Source organism: Lynx canadensis, chromosome B2 (genome assembly GCF_007474595.2).
Source record: "Lynx canadensis isolate LIC74 chromosome B2, mLynCan4.pri.v2, whole genome shotgun sequence".
NCBI lineage: Eukaryota > Metazoa > Chordata > Mammalia > Carnivora > Felidae > Lynx > Lynx canadensis.
In genome coordinates, this window is record NC_044307.1 from 96,158,683 (window position 1) to 96,168,480 (window position 9,798).

Genomic DNA, 9,798 nt, shown 5'->3' on the forward strand with positions numbered 1-9,798 from the left:
ATGTGCAGGCACACTAGAACGTCAATCTGCTTTCTCCTTAAACTCCTATTTCCTTTATACTTACAATAGAAAGTTATCCCATTCCTGCTTCAAAGTCTTTTTGTTGATCATTTCATTATGCTTCTCTATACTATGTTCCTATAATATGTTCCTGCTATATATGTACATAGATAATATGTCCCAGCTCCATTTAGATAGAGAGATATAGATTATAGATAGAGATAGAAATGTTTAAAACTTTCCTATGGCCATGATGTTCTGTTAAAAATATATATATAATATATAAATATTTATATATTATAAATAATTATAATTAATTAATATATATTAAAATATGTACAATATATAAATGTATATATACACTTATTACAAATGTAAGTTGGTCAATATATATAATATATATTATATGGCTCTTTCCCATCTTGCAAGATGGCAGGTGAAAAGGCTGAGAAACCAGATATGAAGGAAAAGAAACCTGAAGCCAAGAAGGCTGAAGCAAAGTTAAAAAGTGTAACTTCAAGACCAAAACACTCAACAGGGTAAGCCTCAGTGCAACCAAAATCCCATCCTAGTCAAAGGACTTGGCAAATATTCCTGATCTGCTATGTACAAGAGGAAATAGCAGCTAAATTCAGGATTGAAAAAAAAAAGGACAATGTTCTTGCTACTGTCACAAAACCAGCTGGTGGTAACAAGAATGGTGGTACCAACTAGTTAAACTTCACAAAGTGCCCAGACACAATCCTACTGAAGATGTTCCTCAAAAGCTGTTGAGCCACAGCAAAAACCCCTCAGACAGCAGGTGAAAAAACTGAGCTACAATCACTCCCGGGACCATTCTGATCATCCTCTCTCAGCACCACAGAAGTAAGAGGGTGATTTTCTCAAGGCATCTGAGCAGGGGCTTGCCACTTGTGACTGGACCTTTGATCCCCAATCCAGTTCTCTACATAGAACACAAAAGAAATTTGTCATCACCACCCCCACCAAAACTGATATCAGTGGTGTGAAATCCCAAAACATCTCACTGATGACTTCTTGAAGTCAGCATCTCAGTGAGCCCAGACACCAGGAAGATGAAATCTTTGACAGAGAAAGACAAGCTCATAGAGCAAAGTGATTCAGTGGTGGACACCCAAATTCTGCCAAAAATCAAAGCTGTTCCTCAACTCCAGGGCTACCTCCATTCTGTGTTTTCTCTCGCAAATGTAGTTTATCTTCATGGTGTTCTAAATCACTTCCAAAAAATCTATAACTGATTCTTATCAGCATAAATAACTGATACATTTTTTAAGTTATTCTGGTTGGTGTTAGTATAAGATTTATTTCAAATGTAAGCTGGTCAACATGACAATAAGTATATATAAATCTTAGAGATAATTATTAAATATGTAGATACCTCGTATTGGAAATGAATCTCTTAATGAATTCAATGACACTGGGTTTTATCCCACTTCAGGTATCTATGATTTGTTGTTACTTAATGCTACACTGTGGCAGTTTTCAGAATCCCTTCTTTTCCCAATTTTTCATTTCCAGAGAGGTCAGCACTAAAAAAGTGCTTGTTTCATCTACCTAAATATATAGAGGAAATAAAAGATTTCTTACAGTGTTGACCCTAAATTCCAGGGTGTCCTTCCTAGTTACATACCAAAATGACAAAGTGGTCCATCATCAAATATCATTTTTAAAGCCCTAACTGCTGACTGGATATTTAGGGCCTCCTTCAATTTTGTGGAAAACCAAGAACTGGAGACCAATTGCCTTGAGAATAGATTTGGGGTTTACTTCCATGATAAGAGTTACTCATTTTTTCCACACCATCGTCAAGCTTTTGAGTTATTCCTTATTTCGCCTCCCACATGATTTTACACTCTAGGACAAGGCACCCTAGCAAGATTCACTAGGAAATAAATATGACTTTATTCAGAAAGAGATAGGACAGGTAAATGAGGCCTTTGGGTAGATCTATTTTAGGAGAGCATTTAAAGATGATTCTCTCAGAACTATATGTGCCTGCACACCCTTAGAATTTCTTCACGCACCCCAGGAATATGCATATCCCAATGTGAATGCCACTAGGCTAAAGACCCTGTATGATCTAGCCCCTACCTGCTTTCCAATCTCCTTTCAAACCCTTCTTTCCTCCATGTTTTCAGTTCCTCTGGGTCCTTGAGCACATAGGTCCTGCTGCCTAAACATCACTATCTCAGAGACACCTTCTCTGACCATCCAACACAAAGTAGGTTTCCAGGGCATTCTCTCTTGAAGTTCTCCAACTCTTCTCCTTCCTAACACTTATCACAACTTGCCATCATGCATTCATTGGTATTTATTTTGGTGTCTAATGTGGTCCCCTACCAGCACCTTTAGCATCAATTAAGAACTTGTTAGAAAAGCAAATTCCCAGGCCCTACCCCACACCTGCTCAACAGATCTCTGAATGAAGGTCTAAAGCAATCTGTGTTTTATTAAGCCTTCTAGGTGTTTCTGATGCCACGATCATCTGAAAACCTGTACTGACTCATATTCTCCATGAAAGTAAAGACTGTGTCGGCTTTTTTCAACACTTTACCTCAGGACTTCACCTAGTGGCCAGCATATAAGAGATGCTCCATAGATACAGGTTGTTGACTAAGACAAAAGTTTGCCCATAGTAAGAAATACATTTATATAGTGACCCATTATATATATGGGAATTGATACATATATAATAAAAGTTTCACAAAATAATATCCTTACTACATACCATACACTGCAAACATTCCCCATCTTACTCTATTTGTTCTATTTCTTTCCTTTTCTTTTTGCCTTTCTTCCTTTCTTTCTTTCATTTTTTTCTGCTGATAAGAGGACCACTAAATTTATTTCACACTGCACTGATGAGTTTTATGTGCAATATGAAAAACCCTAGTCATTGAGGCTGTGCTAAAGATATTCATTCCCATGCATGGCGGGAATTCTGTTATTCTTGTAATCTGGAATCCTCTTACCCACCACATATCCTCATACCCAAATCCTACTGATTCTTTAAAGCCCACCTCTCATAGTAGATTTTTCTGTTATGAAAGTAATGTTTCCCTCTTCTGAATTCCCACATTTTCTCTGTACCTACCTTATAATTTGTCTTGCTTTCTCTCTCTTTTTTTAATGTTTTTTTTTTTTTAATTTTTATTTTTAAGACAGAGAGAGACAGAGCTTCAGTGGGGAAGGGGCAGAGAGAGAGAGAGGGAGACACAGAATCCAAAGCAGGCTCCAAGCTCTGAGCTGTTAGCACAGAGCCCTATGAGGGGCTCGAACTCACGGACCACGAGATCATGACCTGAGCCAAAGTGGGATGCTTAACCGACTGAGCCACCCATGTGCCCCTTGCTTTCTTTTTTTAATATAGTGTTTATTAACTTTTCCTATTAAACTTAATCCTTGATAGCAGAATTCATATCCGATTCATCTTTGTACCCTTCACAGCATTCCGTGTATAAGCAAATAATGTTTCCTAAGTAAATTAAATATTCAAGGAGGGAGCAGTTAGTTTCATTTACAGTTCTGTGGAAAAATATTTGAAAGGGAAGTAGGGTTTCAATGGGGGGCTGAGAGAGGGAGGGCATGTGAGGAATAGGGAACTGTGTGGACAGTGCCCAAAACAGAAAAGCACAGGGACCATTCAGGCAATGGTATATGTGTAGTAGAGAAAAGGCTTGAAAGGCAGATGGGGTCAGAGGGCAGAGCACCTAAGACTTTATTCTTCAAGTAAATGGGAAGTATCACAGGTCTATGGCTGCTTTTCTGTGTTCAAAAATAATGATGAAAGAAAGATGAAAAAAAGCAAGATGAAAGAAATATAATAGTGAGGTGGCCATGAAAACGCACACTCAGATCTCTAGCAGCAGGCAGTATATTCACTGACCACTCAAGCCACTGCTCCTGTGGATCCACCACCATGTTCGGGCTGGGGACACACTTTTTTGGCTGCCCCCAACCAATGACTGGGGGTACATGCACTGACCTGCTCCTATGGAACGACTGGACTGCTCCAATTTTGGCTCAAGGACTCCCAGTTCACCTGGCCACAATTTTATTAGAATTGCAGTGCAGTCTGAGCTTTCGTATGCAACTCTCCTTCTTTCCTCCAGTCAGATCTGTAATGCAGTGTGAAGGTTCCCCTGACACTCCTGCCTCATCACCTCAACCCTTCCCAGGCATTTCCCTTAAAAAATCTCTCATACTTCTAACTTGTCTTGGCATCTGCTTCTCTGGGGATGTGAACCAACTGCAGAGAAGGAGATAAGACCCAGAAAGGAGGTAAGGGCAAAGAGGTGAATAAAATGACCATGTATTAAAATACACAGATGCCTGAAAACATAACACATGCATTTATTCATGTATCCATATGGATGTTGGATACGGCACTCCAACTTACTAAAGTTATCAAAACCGAAGGAAGGAAGAGTTCACTTAGGAAGCCAGTATGTAGGAAGGAATACAGATCATTCATCAAACTGCTTTTCTCAGTAGGCATAAATCCAACTAAGGTCAGATAACACAAGGCAATCTTTTACAAAACGTGAGATGCCGGGCTGACCAGAACACTCTCTCCATATCACGTGTCCCCCAAGAAGCTTGGACCACAAAATACAAGCAGATGTCAACACTTTCACCTTCCACTTTCTAAATATCGCTGATTGGGCCAAGTTTCATTTCACTTATTGGGCCACTTTCCATGTTGAGGGAGAAGGTTGAGGAAGGGCGGAAGAAAGTGTTAGGATTCAAGTTTCATATCTGCTAAAGTAAACTGATGTTGCTTACTGCTAGGTTTCAAGAGAAAAGCTTCCCCAAATCAGCCAACAGTTGCTCAAAGGAACATACAGACTAGGGGTAGGCAAATATTTTATGTAAAGGGTCAGATAGTAATTATTTTCACCTTTATGGGTCATACAGTTCTGCCACAACTGCTCGATTCTGCTGTTACAGTACAGAAGCAGCCATCAACAATAAAGAAATCAATGTGTGGCTGCATTCCAATAAAATCTTATTTACAAATACAGACAGTGGGCCAGATTTGGCCCCTGCACCATCATTTTGCAACCCCTGATATAGAGCCCTAAGAATTTTCCCCCAAATTCTCTCTTCTGGTTTTGATGTGGATGCTCGGCCTGCTTTCTAATCTCTTATCTACTTAATACAAAAATGTACAACTAAAGTCTAGTTGAAAATAATTTACATTGAACACCATTGTTGGGGCACCTGGGTGGCTCAGCTGGTTAAGCGTCTCACTTCAGTTCAGGTCATGATCTCACGGCTCGTTGAGTTCAAGCCCCACGTCGGGGTCTGTGCTGACAGCTCAGAGCCTGGAGCCTGCTTCAGATTCTGTATTCATCTTTCTGCCCCTCCCCTGCTCGCACGCTGTCTCTCTGTCAAATATAAATAAACATTGAAAAATAAATAAAAAATAAAACACCATTGTTAACAGGGGAAATAGCTGTGAAACTAGCTCTGGCCCTGAGAAAAGAAGCTAAAATAGTCATCAGACTTCAATCTGAAATTACTTTCGTCTGCTAGACCAGCAATTCTCAACATGTGGTCCTTGGACCAGCACATCAGCCGCACCAGGGAAACTGCTGGAAATAAATACTTGTTAGCCCTGTCCCAGACCTACTGAATCAGAATATGTAGGAGTGGGGCCCAGTGTTTTGACAAGCCCTCCAAGTGATTCCAATGCAAGGTTAAGTTTGAGAACCACTAAGCTAGGCTATGTCTGAAGTTGCTAATGCCTCAAAGTCTCCAGCAACAAAGTAAATGCTGGAGTCTTGTTATTTTCCCCTATCACTAAGGTCTCAAAAAGATTGCCAAGACTGGGCTGATACACACTTAAGGTGGTTCACTTACCTGAAGACTATTAACGTTTAAGTCAAAATACATGTTCTCTTTTTTCTTTGAATTTGTATCATCTGCATTTAGAAGAAAAGATTATTTTGTTCTAAATCAAATATATATTTATAAATATTTTCTTCAGCTTTACTTGTAGAATTATGAATGGAGTCCTTAGGACTAGAAATAAGATATGTAACTTGTAATGGGGGTCAGAACCCAACTGGGCCAGAGCCAGGATTTGTATATCACTGCTGTGTGGCACTAGGCAATACCCAAACCCCACCCAAGCCTCTATCTGCACCCCTAATTTGCATGGGGACCAAGGAGAACCCTGGGGAAAATCTCAAACTGTATCTATGGCTAGGATGCAGATATTTGAGACACATCTGGGAGACTTGAAAGGATGCAGGGAGATGGAAATGAAGAATGAGAGGGAAACAGAGCCAGATTTCAAGTCTCCCTCTCCTGCGCACACACACACGCACACCAAAATAAAATGTACCAGAAAGAAAAGTTATCTAACAAACCAGACTTGACCAGCTACAATGTCCTTTGGAGCCTGAGCACCTGAGCAGAGTCAGGTTCTGGGTATAGAATAGCAGCTGGCATAAGTCTGAGCCATTTCCCTCCAGCTCTCTTAACAGGCACATGAGCACCTTGGGGATACACAGTGGCTGGGCCACTGGGTTTATACTTGGAAAAAGTAGGCTCACTAAGTTCAGTAATGTTCCATGGGTCCAAGCCTCTTTCCTGAGTCATCCTTCCCGCTTTGCTAAGAGACTGTTAAAACTTTTGAAAAAGAAGAATAAAGGTCACCAGCTCTGGAGTCAGATGGGGAACTGGCAGCACAGCACAGGCCAGGAGTTTTATACTCAGGAGAACCACAGGTAACTTGTATTAGGCACCTTTTGGAGATTTCCTCAACACTTGGGGAAATCCATGCAAAGTCCTGGTGTTCCCATGTGAGCCCGCTGGAGTCAGGATACAGCAAGATTCTGGTAACTGTGTTAATGTAATTTTACCATATCCCTAAGGTGATGTTGGGGGATGTGTCTGATACCCCTGGTGCTATCAGATTCTCTCTGCCTCACCTTTTATTTGTTCCCAGAAGCTGTATCTCCTCAAGCAAGCCTCTTGCCTCCTACCTCATGGCTTCTCCGTTGAGACTGGGGAGAGGGGCAGTTATACCCACGGAGTAGAACTTTGACTAATGCAGATAAGAAGTGATTAATGAAGGCTTCCATTTTCTTCCCACCATGGCCAATGAATGGAAAATTCTGAAACCCATTTCATTCAGGTCTTCAGAGGGACCTCGGGGATCAAGGAAACAGTTGCCCACAGTTGTGGTTGACTCAGTATTGCATACTGTCTTCGGATGTCTCTCCTTCCCTGCTTTGCAACCCCTATGTGTCACTAGTAACTCCTGGATATCACTCTCCCATGAATACTTGCACTGAAAACTTTGGTTCAGGTTCTGCTTTCTGAGGAGTCCAGGTCAAGACAGGAGTGTTTAGGTTTCACATGACTTAGAAGCAATAAATCATCTGTGGTCAATATAGGACTTGCACATCTTTCAAGACAAGCAAATGGTACTCTTTTCTATTTTATATGATTTATATACAGTGTAATAGTTCTACTACATGACTCCAGCAAAGATGTAATAATCTTCATCATTTCCTTCGATTTCTAACCTTGCCCTTCAACATACAAATAACTCTAGATTTTCTAAGAATTTATTAAACAATACTCTACAGATCCAAAACAGTAATATCAAACAAGTTGTGAAACAGACTCAAGACAGATGATGAGAGATAATACAAGCAGAAAGAAGACACAGAACTACAGTGTGTATCAACAAAGAGAATGAACAAATGAAGACTTCCCTTCTATAGCTATAATGATAAATCATCATTCTCTAAAACCTGGGAGTGGGGGGAAAGGGAATGTCTTAACTTGTATTTAATTTCCCATCCTCTTCTGTCCCTTCTCCCATCACCGCCTTCCTCCCACTAAGGATTTTTGCTTTTCTGAACTGGTGGTTGCTGCTTTTTTCTGTTCGTGTTTGAGGCTTTAGTATAAAATTTCAAAGATCATTTAGATGTTAGGTAAAATTCAAGAAGAATACTTTTATTAAGGGAAAGAAAATAAGACAAATTCATGTAAGATTTTCCAAACAATCTATAAACTAAAACACTTTAATTCTTAATGCCAAAAAACACAAATTCTTTAAGTATAAAGGGTTGAAGATAGGGAAAAATACCCATTTCAGATACCCTTTAATCTTCCAGTCCAAAAGAGAAAAGGACAGTGGTATGGATTTTTTTATTCATGGTAGCCATTTAAATTCTTGGACATAAACATAAAAATGAGCTTTCCTCTTTGTTACACATGGCACATGGGCCACTTTTCAGATCTCCTCAAACATCCCTAATCATGCTGGCCACTCTGTATCATCTACATTTACCACTCTGCACAATACCTCCCAAGTGTGAATCATTTTTGATTCCAGAAAATAAAGCTTCTTCTTCAAAAACAAAGCCTTTAAATGCTATTTAAAGGACTCCTCAGGACTTTTGTTATCATTAGACCAATTTCTCAACCCACGAGCTTCTCAGAAATTGTGTTCCTAAGGGTCATGTAGGCTGGTCATCTAGTCCTTTGGTCTTGAACCACCCTGTTTTGATGACATTATGTTTTGATCAAAGTGATATGATCATCCTATAAACAATATTTCAACATTACTTCAATATGGGGATCAATTAATTTACTGGGCAAACAGTTTTATTTAACTCAAGTTACATGAAAATGTATTCAGATGCAACCTGTGTGCCCTTACAAATGTCTCTAATAGTAATCCAAGACCCACACAACTATGCTAGGGCAAGAAACCTCAGCTCATTTGATTTTTTTTCCAACAAAATGAAATGGCTAAAATAAATAAACCACCTAAAGGGATATATAATACTATATATTTCTCAGCCTCTCAAATGTGGCTATATTCTGCCTAATAAACTGTAAGCATTATAAATGTACCAATTGTTCCCAAGTTCATCTATAATATGATCCCTATAATATTCCTTCAGTTTTTTTTTTTTTTCTGGAGCCAAACAAGTTGATTATACAATTATTGGTTCCTCTGGGATAAGTCCTTAGAAGAGACCTTTGTCCCCTTCCTCCTTCCTACTGTTATGGAAAGGACCAGAGCTCTAGCAGCATCAGGCCATGAGAGATCTTGCAGATGAATGTCAAATGCTAGGATGGTAGTCCAGAAAGATAGAAAGAGTTTAAGCTACAGATGGTATAACCAACATTGAACTCCTACCTTCAGCCTCCATTTACCACAGAAAATAAATGCTTTTTAAACACATTAAGCTACTCTGGTTTTTTGTTAACTTTAGCTGAACCTAGTCCTAACGGATGCAATCAACCACTGGCCAAATGGCCAGATGGTATTACCCATGATTCAAAATGAGCGCATCTCTTCTGATATCTGCAACTCACTTTGAAATGCATATCCCTCAAAATAAAAATAATATAGAATGACAAATGGATAGAGAAATGGATAGAGGTGGATAGGTATATGATAAAATAAATACAACAAAACACTAACTGTAAAATATACATGGTGGGTCTATGAACACTCAGTATATAATTCCTGCAATATTTCTTAATAAGATATTAAAAATCCTACGGACAAACCATCAGTACCATTTATTATGTTTGTAAAAGATGATTCTAGTAATGAGTTTTGTAGCTTCTTTTCTCTCACTAAAAGGGTCACTTCTTTTCCTGTTCTATAAACACTATTGTGCGCTTAAAGTCTTAAAAAATAGAACTGGAAGTACTGCCAATGAGACAAACTGGGTGCAAGTAAAAATTTTAAAGGCTTGTATAAACAGAAATCCATCTGGAAAGATGTTTTCTCCA

The 9,798-nt window shown here is 39.2% G+C and overlaps 1 pseudogene; it reads left to right on the forward strand.

Annotated features, from left to right (window-relative positions):
• Positions 1-429: 429 nt before the first annotated feature.
• LOC115514974 lies at positions 430-1,259 on the forward strand (annotated as a pseudogene).
• The last annotated feature ends 8,539 nt before the right edge of the window (positions 1,260-9,798 follow it).